Genomic DNA, 10,385 nt, shown 5'->3' with positions numbered 1-10,385 from the left:
ATGCAACCTTGTATCACTGTGACCATGATTTGATAACTCTGTGGCTAGGTTTGTTCAACAAAATTAAGGTATTACTACCCAGGCCTTCATTTTGCCGTCAAGGGAAAATTGGAGGCACAGTGGAATAAATTTATTAAAGCAATTTGATTTTTGCTGAAATAAAATGGCCTCTACTAAATGAAAGGTCATATTATTTTTATGAGCTAGAGAATCATATGGAAATCTATAATTGACAAGGTTAAACCATCTCATTTTTTTATATCAAAATTGAGATCTCTGAGAGTGTTTGAAGTGGTAGACTAATTTCTTATTTATCTGGGAGAGCAAGGTAGTGATCCACCATTGATCTAACATTTTCATTAGATATTAGTTTTCCTGCCTCTGTACAGGAAGTTTTAGAATGCATATTTTGTTTTTGGGGGGCAAATTATGATTTTTTTTTACTCTTGTAGCATTGGGTCTTCCAGTTCTCTTTCTTACATTACTCTTGTGAGTTTCTCAATCAACTGGAAAACAGAGAGTGCTAAAGATGCAGAGGAATGGTGGAATTGATGGCTATAAGTCTTCTCTAAAATCTAGATTTTATAGCAATGGGACCATGAGCAAGTGGAGGAAGTTATAGAGTCCTTGCAGAATTAACTGGGGTGCTTTCCATGAAATCCACCATGGCAATTTGAGTCTGATGATATCCAAGGAGGTTAGAGCTGGTGTTTGGATAAGGAGAGGGAGAAGAGCAAAGATAAGTAGTAAAAAGAGAAAGGATTGGAAAATCTATGAAAAGAATCCCAAATTTCTCTCTACACATGGGAGGGCTGACCTCTACACCCCATTCTCCCCAGCATCAACTTTTCCTCCATTATTTTCAAACCTGATTTCTAGCCCACACCTCTGTCTAGAACCCCAACTCTAGATATCCAGCAGCTACATGGTTGTCCCACACCACTTCCACAGGACCCAAACCTAACTCAAATCATTTTCCTCCACCCTAAGCTGCTCTTCCTATTATATTTCACACTCAGTTTAATCAACCATCTGAGTACCCAAGCTGAAAAATCTGCAACCATCCTCAACAAATCCTTCTCCTTCACCCAGTACCATTCATTCAGTAAATACTTACTCAATATTTACTGCGTAACACTGTCAGATACTGTTCCATAACATACGACATGCTGATTAAGACATGACCTGGGATATAAGCAGCTCAATTTGGCAAAAGAAGCAAACAGGCAACCAAAATATACTCAGATACAAATCCTTTTTGTTCAGTTTCTTTAAATGATTCTTGAATCCATTTTCCCCTCTCCATTCCTGCTGCCAATTCTGTCATGCAGACCTGTTTTGGGCCTGGATCAGAACTATTTTCTGGTATAGCTCCTCCTTCTCCTATTCTGGAAACACTTGTGCCAACTAGTTATTTTAAAGACGTGATCTGGCTTCAACACATACCTTTTCAGTACCTCCCAGCATTCTCTGTACTAGTCTCTGCCCAATTTGAGTCACTAGAGCTTTTGTGGCCTTGAGGATATTATTTCTCTGCCTAGGATTCTCTTCTTTATGCAGTGAGTTCCTATTTATCCCCAAAGAGGCATTAATGCCCTTTCTTCCATGAGGCCTTTCTAAAATTCTCAGGCAGGAATTGATGCTCCCCAGATACTGTTTCTGTCTCTATTTATATGATCTATCACGTTGAGGTTTTATTTGTTTGTGGGTTTTTTATTGTTTGTTTTGTAGTGTGACCTCACTGGCATGTGGCCTTATCAAAGGAGTGTACCTTACTTCTCATCTAATCCCTAACAGTCAGATTAGTGATTGGACTAGGGTAAGTGCTCAGAAGTGTTAGAATGATGAATACCTTGTCATGAAGCATGAGTGTGAACCTACCATGGCTCTCTACCAAGACTTAGAACCAGGAAAGGTTGGCATTGTCCCTGGAATTGCCTTGTAACAGGGGTAGGGTCACCATTACTTTGAGCTTCCATCTATCTTTCCACAAATGGAAACCATAGCAGAGCCCAGTTTTGTAACAATAAAAGAAAACTAAATACCAGATAATAATGCTAGTGCCTGATATTATAAATATCACCTAATATAATCCCATTCATTGTATGAGAGAGATTTTCTTATTTTCATTCTATGGTAAACAAGCTCATGAAGTGAAGGAAGTTTCCAAAGATCTTGCAGCAACAAAGGGCTGAGCTGGGTTTTGAACCCAAGTCTGATTGACATGGAAGCTACCATGTTTTACTGATACAAGTTACATGTCATGATCTGAGTACTAGTCAATTATTAGATACGTTAGAGTAATAAGATCATCAAGTAAAGTCCTTGGTCAGAACTGGCAATTATTTGGTGAATTACTATTCTGTAGAGTATGAACCTGGAAATTTTAAGGTTTCCAAGTTTGGGAGCATCCAATACACAGTCATTTGAGCTCGTGTTCTAGATTACAAATATGAATTTGGGGTTATAAAGAATTAGGATGGTATAGTAATTCCTCATGTGCAACATTTATAGATTCCACTTGGGTTACTCCACCACCTGATAGAGTAGGGGTGATGATCTCCTGCAGTTGAACGAAGTAGGTAAGTGAGTAGATAAGCCATTCTCATTAGTTAGGAAGTTTGGCAATGAGGGCTGTGAATAGAGAATGAAGGCATGATCTCTCAGGAATCTGCAGAATCTACAGACCAACGCAAATGTCAAGAAGTTACTTAATACCAGAGCCAGGATAGAGAAGCCAGGCCTTAACTTAGAATAATGCTCAATTTACTCTAAGCTACCTTCAAGAATATGATGGTAGTTCACCGTCAATCTGGACACATCAGGACAAAAGTGTATTTTAAAAAAATTAAGTAAATTCACTTGTTTATTGTTCCATTAGCCCATTCATAGTCTCTTTCATGTAGTGGGGTCCACTTAATGCTTTATAAACCTTGTGGTTTGACTTGTTGCACCTTATTTTAATGCTGGTGTGTTTTTCCCCCTCCTCTTCTTCCTCTTTTTCTTCCTAATTGTGGGGGAAGCAAGATTAACGTTCTTCCTTTCCTAAGCCAAGTTATCTGTCCTTGTGCTCACTGTCCACAGGATAAAGAAACTCTGAACCTAGAAACTAGAAAAACAGCTCACTCAAGGGTATAAGTTGAACATTAATTAGATATACAGATAAGAATACTTAGAATAGCCCTTGTATTCCCCCACTTTAAAAGCCATCTATTTCCCTTGGCAGTTAGAATTGCAGCCTTTGAGACATGAGTCTGCTGCATTTTCTCATTTGCCAACAAATCAATAAAAAACTTCTTCTCCTTTCTTTTCTCAAAACCTTGTCTTCATTATGGGATCTGCATCAGGACAAGAACCAAGCTTTTGGTATCACATTTTGTGTTGCTATACCAAAATATCTGAAGATGGGTACTTTATAAAGGAAAGAAATTGATTTAGCTCATAGTTCTGCAGATTCAAGAGCCTGGCACTGGCATCTGCTTGGCTCTGGTGAGGAATTCAGAGTGGATGGCATCACAATGATGAAAATGCATGCAGAAGAGATTGAATGGCAAGACAGGAAGAGAGAGAGGAGGAGAGGAGGAGTGAGAGAGAAGGAGAGAGGGAGAGAGAAAGACAAGAACCAAGCTGAGACAATCAAACTTGCTTTATAACAACCAATTCTAGTAAGAACTAATCTACTTCCTAAGACCAGCATCAGTCAGTTGCTTCTGAGAATGGTGCCCCAGTTACCGCAATACCTTCCATAAGACCCACCACTTAAAGGTTCCGTCATCTCAGCACTGCCATGGGTACCAAGCTTCTAGCACATGAGCCCGTGGAAGCCACAGTCAAACCATAGCAACAGTCAAGTTTCTTTTTTCCTTGTGTCTTGCTGATTTTTTTCTATAGTTGTCACAAACTAAGTTTTGTTTTTTTTTTTGTTTGTTTAAGTACTGGGAATTTAACTCAGAGGCACACGACCACTGAGCCACATCCCAGCCCTATTTTGTATTTTATTTAAAGACAGGGTCTCACTGAGTTGCTTAGCACCTCGCTTTTGCTGAGGCTAGCTTTGAAATCGCTATCCTTCTGCCTCAGCCTCCCAAGAGGCTGGGATTACAGGCGTGCACCACCATGCCTGGCTACAAATTAAGTTTTTATACCCTAATCTATGTAGGGATAAAATTCCCTTGTGTGGCTGTATTAGACTTATTTACCTGCTTTTCTATTGATTGACATTTAAAGTTTATTCAGTCTTTAGTATTATAAAGAATGTACATAGTGAATATTTTTAATGGCTAGAAGTTTTTAATTGACAATTGAGTCATTGATCAGATACCTATCAAAAATCCATTATGTGCCTGACCTTGTGCTTTTTACATAACTAGTTAGAAGAGCAGCCTCTCCTATCAGCTCACAAAATGCAAATGGGAATTTTGTATCAACTGCCCAGTCCTTAATATCCTTCATCATGAGAACTATAATTTCAAGAGGGCCTGTTCTGTGCCAGCAATTGTGCTAGACATTTTATATGCACTTATCCGTAGATAGGGAACTAGTATTCTCAAAACACAGAGAAAGAAACAGCACTAGAGAATTATGTAACTTTTGCATGGACACATAAAGAATAAATTGTAGAACTGAGTTTGTTCATTCACTCAAAAAAATTAAAAAAAAAAACTTGTTTTGCACATACTTAGCACCATCCATTATGCCAGTCACATTGGTAAGTAATACAGTGACAAATAAACCAGGTCTAAATCCCATACCCTATATAACAGACACAAACAAGTAAGCAAAGGTAGAAATGCACCATTATAAACTGTGACAGTGCTGAAAAGGAAATGACTGAGGGTGCTGTTAGAGATGCTCAGGCTGGATGGCCAGAGAGGCTTTTCAAAGAAGTTGGCTTTCTGCTGAATCCATGAAAAGAGAAGGCGGAGTTCTTCCAGGCAGAGTCTATGGCTAGTTCCAAGGCTCTGAAATGGGGAGGGGGATGGGGCTTGGCATACTTGGGAAACCAAAAGGATTTCCATGTGGCTGCAGGAAAGGCCAGAGAGGAGGGTGGGGCGATAGCAGCTCTAAGACCCTAAGGGATTTTTTCTAGACTATGAAGAAGTATATACATTTTATTTGCCATGGAATGAGACAGTCTTCAAGGGTTTCAAATGGGAGAAAATGTTCTTATTTATGGCTTAAATAATCACTTTGACCTTTCTGTAAAGAAAAGGTTAAAGAGAGAGGGAAGAGTGGAAGTGTTGAGATAGCAAGGCTGACATGTCAATAAATCGGGTTAGGGATGATGAGGACTGGGGTTCAGATGGTTCTATTGAGGAGGGAGGGAAGTCCAGATCTGTCTCCCTCCCTCTTCCCTCTCTCCCTTCCTCCTCTCTTGCTCTATGTCTTGCTGACTCTCTTTTTCTTTTGATCTACTTGCTTTTTGGTGGTATAAATGATAGGACTGTGACCCTCCACGATCTTTCCTCTTTCTTGTGCTGTAAAATTATACCTTACTGGCTGGACATGGTGAAATCTTATGGAAGATTCTTATTTCTGAAAAAACTGAACCTTCTATGTTGGTTTCTGAAAGTTGAATACTCTTTTCTTTCCTAGGACCTGAAGATTTCTTTTGTCCTCGGTGACATCAGCCCACATTTATGATGCACTGCTGAAACATTTCTGCAGATGGGGGTTAGGCATATTGTTCTCTCTTGGAGGAACATTGCTCACACGACTCCTGACTTCATACATTTTGCAAATGCAGAGCTCAGTGAATGTGACTTCCTGCTGCTTGTGGCTTACAAGGCTGCAAGGGATGACTTTCTATGAGGCAAATCTGATAATGGGCTATTATTTTAAGTTACAAAGAGTTGGGTAGCGAAGAAGTAGGGAAGGAGACCAAAATGCTTTGAATGAATTATTGGTTTTGTATGGTCCAATGTGACATTTCTTATTTTTCCTTTTTAAAATATGTTTCTTTTATTATTTTTTGCCTTTTCTCAAAAACAATGAATATTTATTACTGGAAAATAAGACACTATACAAAGAACAAAACTCACTCAGGGATATCCACTATAATGACTTATAATATATATGACTTGTAATGTAATGTATATGACTCATATTGAATATAAAGATAAGTTTTAAACAATTTGTTTTATTCTTATTAACATGAGAAATCAATTGTGCTAGGACTGGGAGTGTAGCTCAGTAGTAGAGAGTGTGCCTATCACGTGTGATGCCCTGGATTGTTAAAAGAAAGAAAGAATAAAAGAAAGGAAGAAATCATGCTCATTATAGATAGTTTAGAGAGTATAGAAAAAAATTCCCTGCTTTCATTTCACTCCAGTCAGAATGGCAATTATCAAGAAAACATGTAAAAATAAATGTTGGCAAGAATGTGGGAGAAAAGGGACACTCATAATCGCTGGTGGAACTACAAATTGGGGCAACCCCTCTGGAAAGCAGTGTGGAGATTCCTCAGAAAAATTGGAATGGAACCATCATTTGATCCAGTTGTTCCACTCCTGAGCATACACCCAAAGGACTTAAAATCAGCATACTATAGTGACATAGCCATATCAATGTTTATAGCAACACAATTCACAATAGTTAATATGGAACAAACCTAGGTGCACTTCAACAGATGAAGGGATGGGAATAGAAAAGATAGTAGAATGACTCAGACATAATTTTCCTATGTTCATATATGAATATGTGACCAGTGTAGCTCCACATCATGTACAACCACAATAAAGGGAAGTTATATACTCCATGTAGGTGTAATATGTCAAAATACACTCTATAGCTAAGTATATCTAAAAAGAACAAATGAAAAAATTTGAAAAAAAAAATATTCCTGTCGTCCTCATTGAAACTGAGGTCCACCATGTAGAGAAAATAAATGAAACATTCACTGGTGGTATTGTACATTAGACTACAAAGGACCACCCTGTGACCCAGCTATAATGTTCCTTGGTATTTATCCAAAAGAATTAAAGTCAATGATACATGCATACTCATGTTTATAGCACTCCTGTTCACCATAGTCAAGTATAGCATCTGCCTATCTGTTCATCAACAGATGAATGGATACAGAAAATGTGGTGTGCATATACACAATGGAGTTTTGTTCAGCCATAAAGAAGAGCAAAATTATGCCATCTGCAAGAAAATGGATGAAACTTGAGAGCATTATATTAAGGGAAATAAGCCATACTCAGAAAGTCAAGAATCATGTCTTTTCTCTCACATATGGAGACTGGAGAGAAAACAGAAAAAAAAAAAAAAAAGAGGAGTGGGGAATGTCATGAAAATAGAAGGAACACCAGTAGAAGAGAGGAAAGAGACCAAGAGGAAATGAGAGGGCAGGTACTGAGGAATGAACTTGACCAAAGTCTCTTGTGTGTATGTAGGAATATGCCATAATGAATTCTACTACTATATGTAATTATTATGCACCAATTAAAATTAATTAAATTTTTTAAAAAGAGCATATAGAAAATGAGAAAGAAAAAAGTGATTCATCATCCCTGGACAGCTGTTGGTAACAATTTAATATGTTTTAAGTCCTTTTCAATGCATATTTTATAATTCAATATTATACCATCTATTTACTTTTCCAATTAGTATTGCTATTAATAATTTTTCTGTTATTACAAGCTCTTCATAATTATTGTATTTAATCAGTGCATTACACTGCCATTCTGTATTGGCTACTATGAACCTTGAATTACTAATTGTAAAACAATACATACATAGAATAAAAGCAATACCAATTCACTGATTTGCTGGGGGCATCAAGTGGGTCAGATGAGTTACTATGCACAGGACAGTGCTCATCATTTCCTTCCTATGAATGTCATCTATTTCATTTTTTTATTATTATGTGTTATTCCTCAATGAAAATGTTTGTCGATAAAGCTTGTTCTTGCACAGATTATTTCCATTTCTTTTCGAGTCAATGCCCAGAAGCAGACTTACCAGGTCAGAGGGTAAGTGTAATATTAAGAATTTAACATGATGTTTCTAAGTGTCCCCACGAGACATGTTGGAAGTACTGTGATTTAGACTGTTGTGAGTGGCCGCCTTGTCAATGACCGTGAATGGATGAGTAATGTCCCGCTGGATGATCCGCAGTGTTAACATTCTGTATTTAGAACAATATTGATTCTGACTGGCAGCACAGGGGAGAGGGATGAGTGCCTTCCTAAGGCAGTCCAGCAAGACCTTCAAGGGCTCTCAGGAAACATTCACCCTACCTTACTCTCAGCATTCTAATATTCCCTGCCAGGGCAGCCTGGAGCATGCCTTTCCCTCTGAAAAATGCCACCACCCTCTGCCACTCAAATCACTGATATCTAAATGCCCACTTTATAGAGTGGAGTGTATCGTTTCCTTCAGATATGCTGGCCAGAGAGATTTTTTTGAGAAGCCCTCAGTGGTTTAAGAGATGGCAAATAGTGTTTAGGACTCAGAGTCTGAAGCAAAAGAGGAGATAGCTTTTGTCTGTTTGAGAAAGATTGCTCAGTCCATCCCTGTTGGTGCCCAGAGTAGTCCACAGTTGTGCTCTGGGTACCGCCTTAGATGCTCTGGAAGATTATCTGCTGGATTTAAAGTGTGTGGTGCTAACAGCTGTCACAGAGCCACAGTGATCTTTTCGTTCAGCTCTGAGATCCATTTCCAGACCCAGGGTTGTGTCTTTTTCTTTCCCTCAACCTGACTCTACCTGGTTGCTTTCTCCTGGTCCAAGTCGCTATTCCTCATCTACCTCCTCTTCCTCATTCAGCCTGTCTATTAACAGCACACAGCTCTCTGGTTCCCCTAAGTAGGGTTTACTTAGCTCACCCCCAGCAGCCAACCTGGCCAATCATGTCCTTGGCCACTAGGATTGGTTCGGGGGCAGGCATGTGCCCAATGGGAGCTTTGTTTCTAGGGAGGATCAGGAAAGATTCTTCCTCTGAGGTGCAAACTGAGTGGATGATGTAAGCACCAGCTGTTGGAAGCCACTGAGCAGGAACTTGCCTCGCAGAAAATCTGGCCAAATGCACAGGGAAGAAAAGCTGAGAGCTGGAAAGACAGGGAGCACATGGACATTGTTTGAGCTCCTGGGTTTACCTGTAGACGTTGCAGGCTTCTCTTGAATCTCTCTCAACTCTCTGTTTTTTTTTTTTTTTTTTCACAGCCCAAAGCAATGGTTCTCACCAAAAGAATCAAATACAAATCAGATTCATCTTACTTTTGATGAGTGGAGAATATTATTCACTCCTCTAATTCCTTGTGGGCATGGACACATGTAGCTGAAAAATTGGTAAGTGCTCAACATATATTTAGGTATGAAATATTAAGTAAATAAGTGAATGAGTTGATGGTGTCGTGTCCTTAATCAATTCAGTTTCAGAGCCAGAATCTTAAAGATTAGATCATTAACCCAGAATAGACCGGGGTTTAGATAAACCCAGGGCATTTAATAAGATGGCCCCAACTGTTAAGAATTCTAGGCAGAATCAGATTCAGGTGAATTGAAATGCAAAGTTCCATCTAGTGCCAAAAAAATGGCTCACAGCTGCCACTACTGTTTGTCAAAATAGCATCTCAGATACGGGCCCGAGTTTAGGGAGCATTTCTATTTTCCCTGCCAGCACACATCTCTGTCTCTCTGAGGACTCCCAGCAGTTTTGTCCAGGGGCTTCTTTGCGGGTGGTGCCAACTGACAGGAATGTGACTACAAGGACATTGAAACAGTAGCCACACAAGGTTCAGTTTGCTGCCACCCAAGAGAATCAGTCCAAAGGCAGATCGATGGAGGAAGCAACACGACAACATTGTTGGAAGCAGTTGGTCTCACCCTCAGAGACCGTCTGACCCCTTGCCCTAAGGGAAAATCTTTCATAAGGTTTTTCAAGGGAAGATATGTGGGTCTCAGACAGGTGGGCGCCTCTGTTGTTTGGAAAAGCAGCCTCTTCTGGACTGTGGGCTGTGTGCATCTTGTCACATTCACACAAATCAGCAAGAGTTGAAGTTCAGTGGACCTAAAAAAAGACATAAATGATCAAAATTTCTGTGTTGATTAGAGTGGCTGATGGCTGGTTTTAGTTGGGTCAGGGTCACTGATGAGTACCTCTTCATGTGTGACCTTCTTCTGTTACTTGGGACTAGGGAGTGTTTGGTGGGGGAGGGTTTTCACAAGGCGGGGCACTTATGAGGACTTTCAAAACCATAAGGCTATTCAGAGATCACATCAGGCAATGGGCTAGGTACGTTTAACCTGTTACTTATGCCGACGAAGAGTTCTAAAGCCCAGGAATGTAAATTAACTTACCTAAATTCATACATCTTGTGCAAGAGCCACGTTATGACCCAATGTGCCGAGATTACCTGTGAAAGGCTCCTTTCACTAGGTT

Source organism: Urocitellus parryii, chromosome 4 (assembly GCF_045843805.1).
Source record: "Urocitellus parryii isolate mUroPar1 chromosome 4, mUroPar1.hap1, whole genome shotgun sequence".
Classification (NCBI taxonomy): Eukaryota; Metazoa; Chordata; class Mammalia; order Rodentia; family Sciuridae; genus Urocitellus; species Urocitellus parryii.
The sequence above is the reverse complement of the archived record's forward strand: the minus strand, read 5'-3'. Positions refer to the sequence as shown.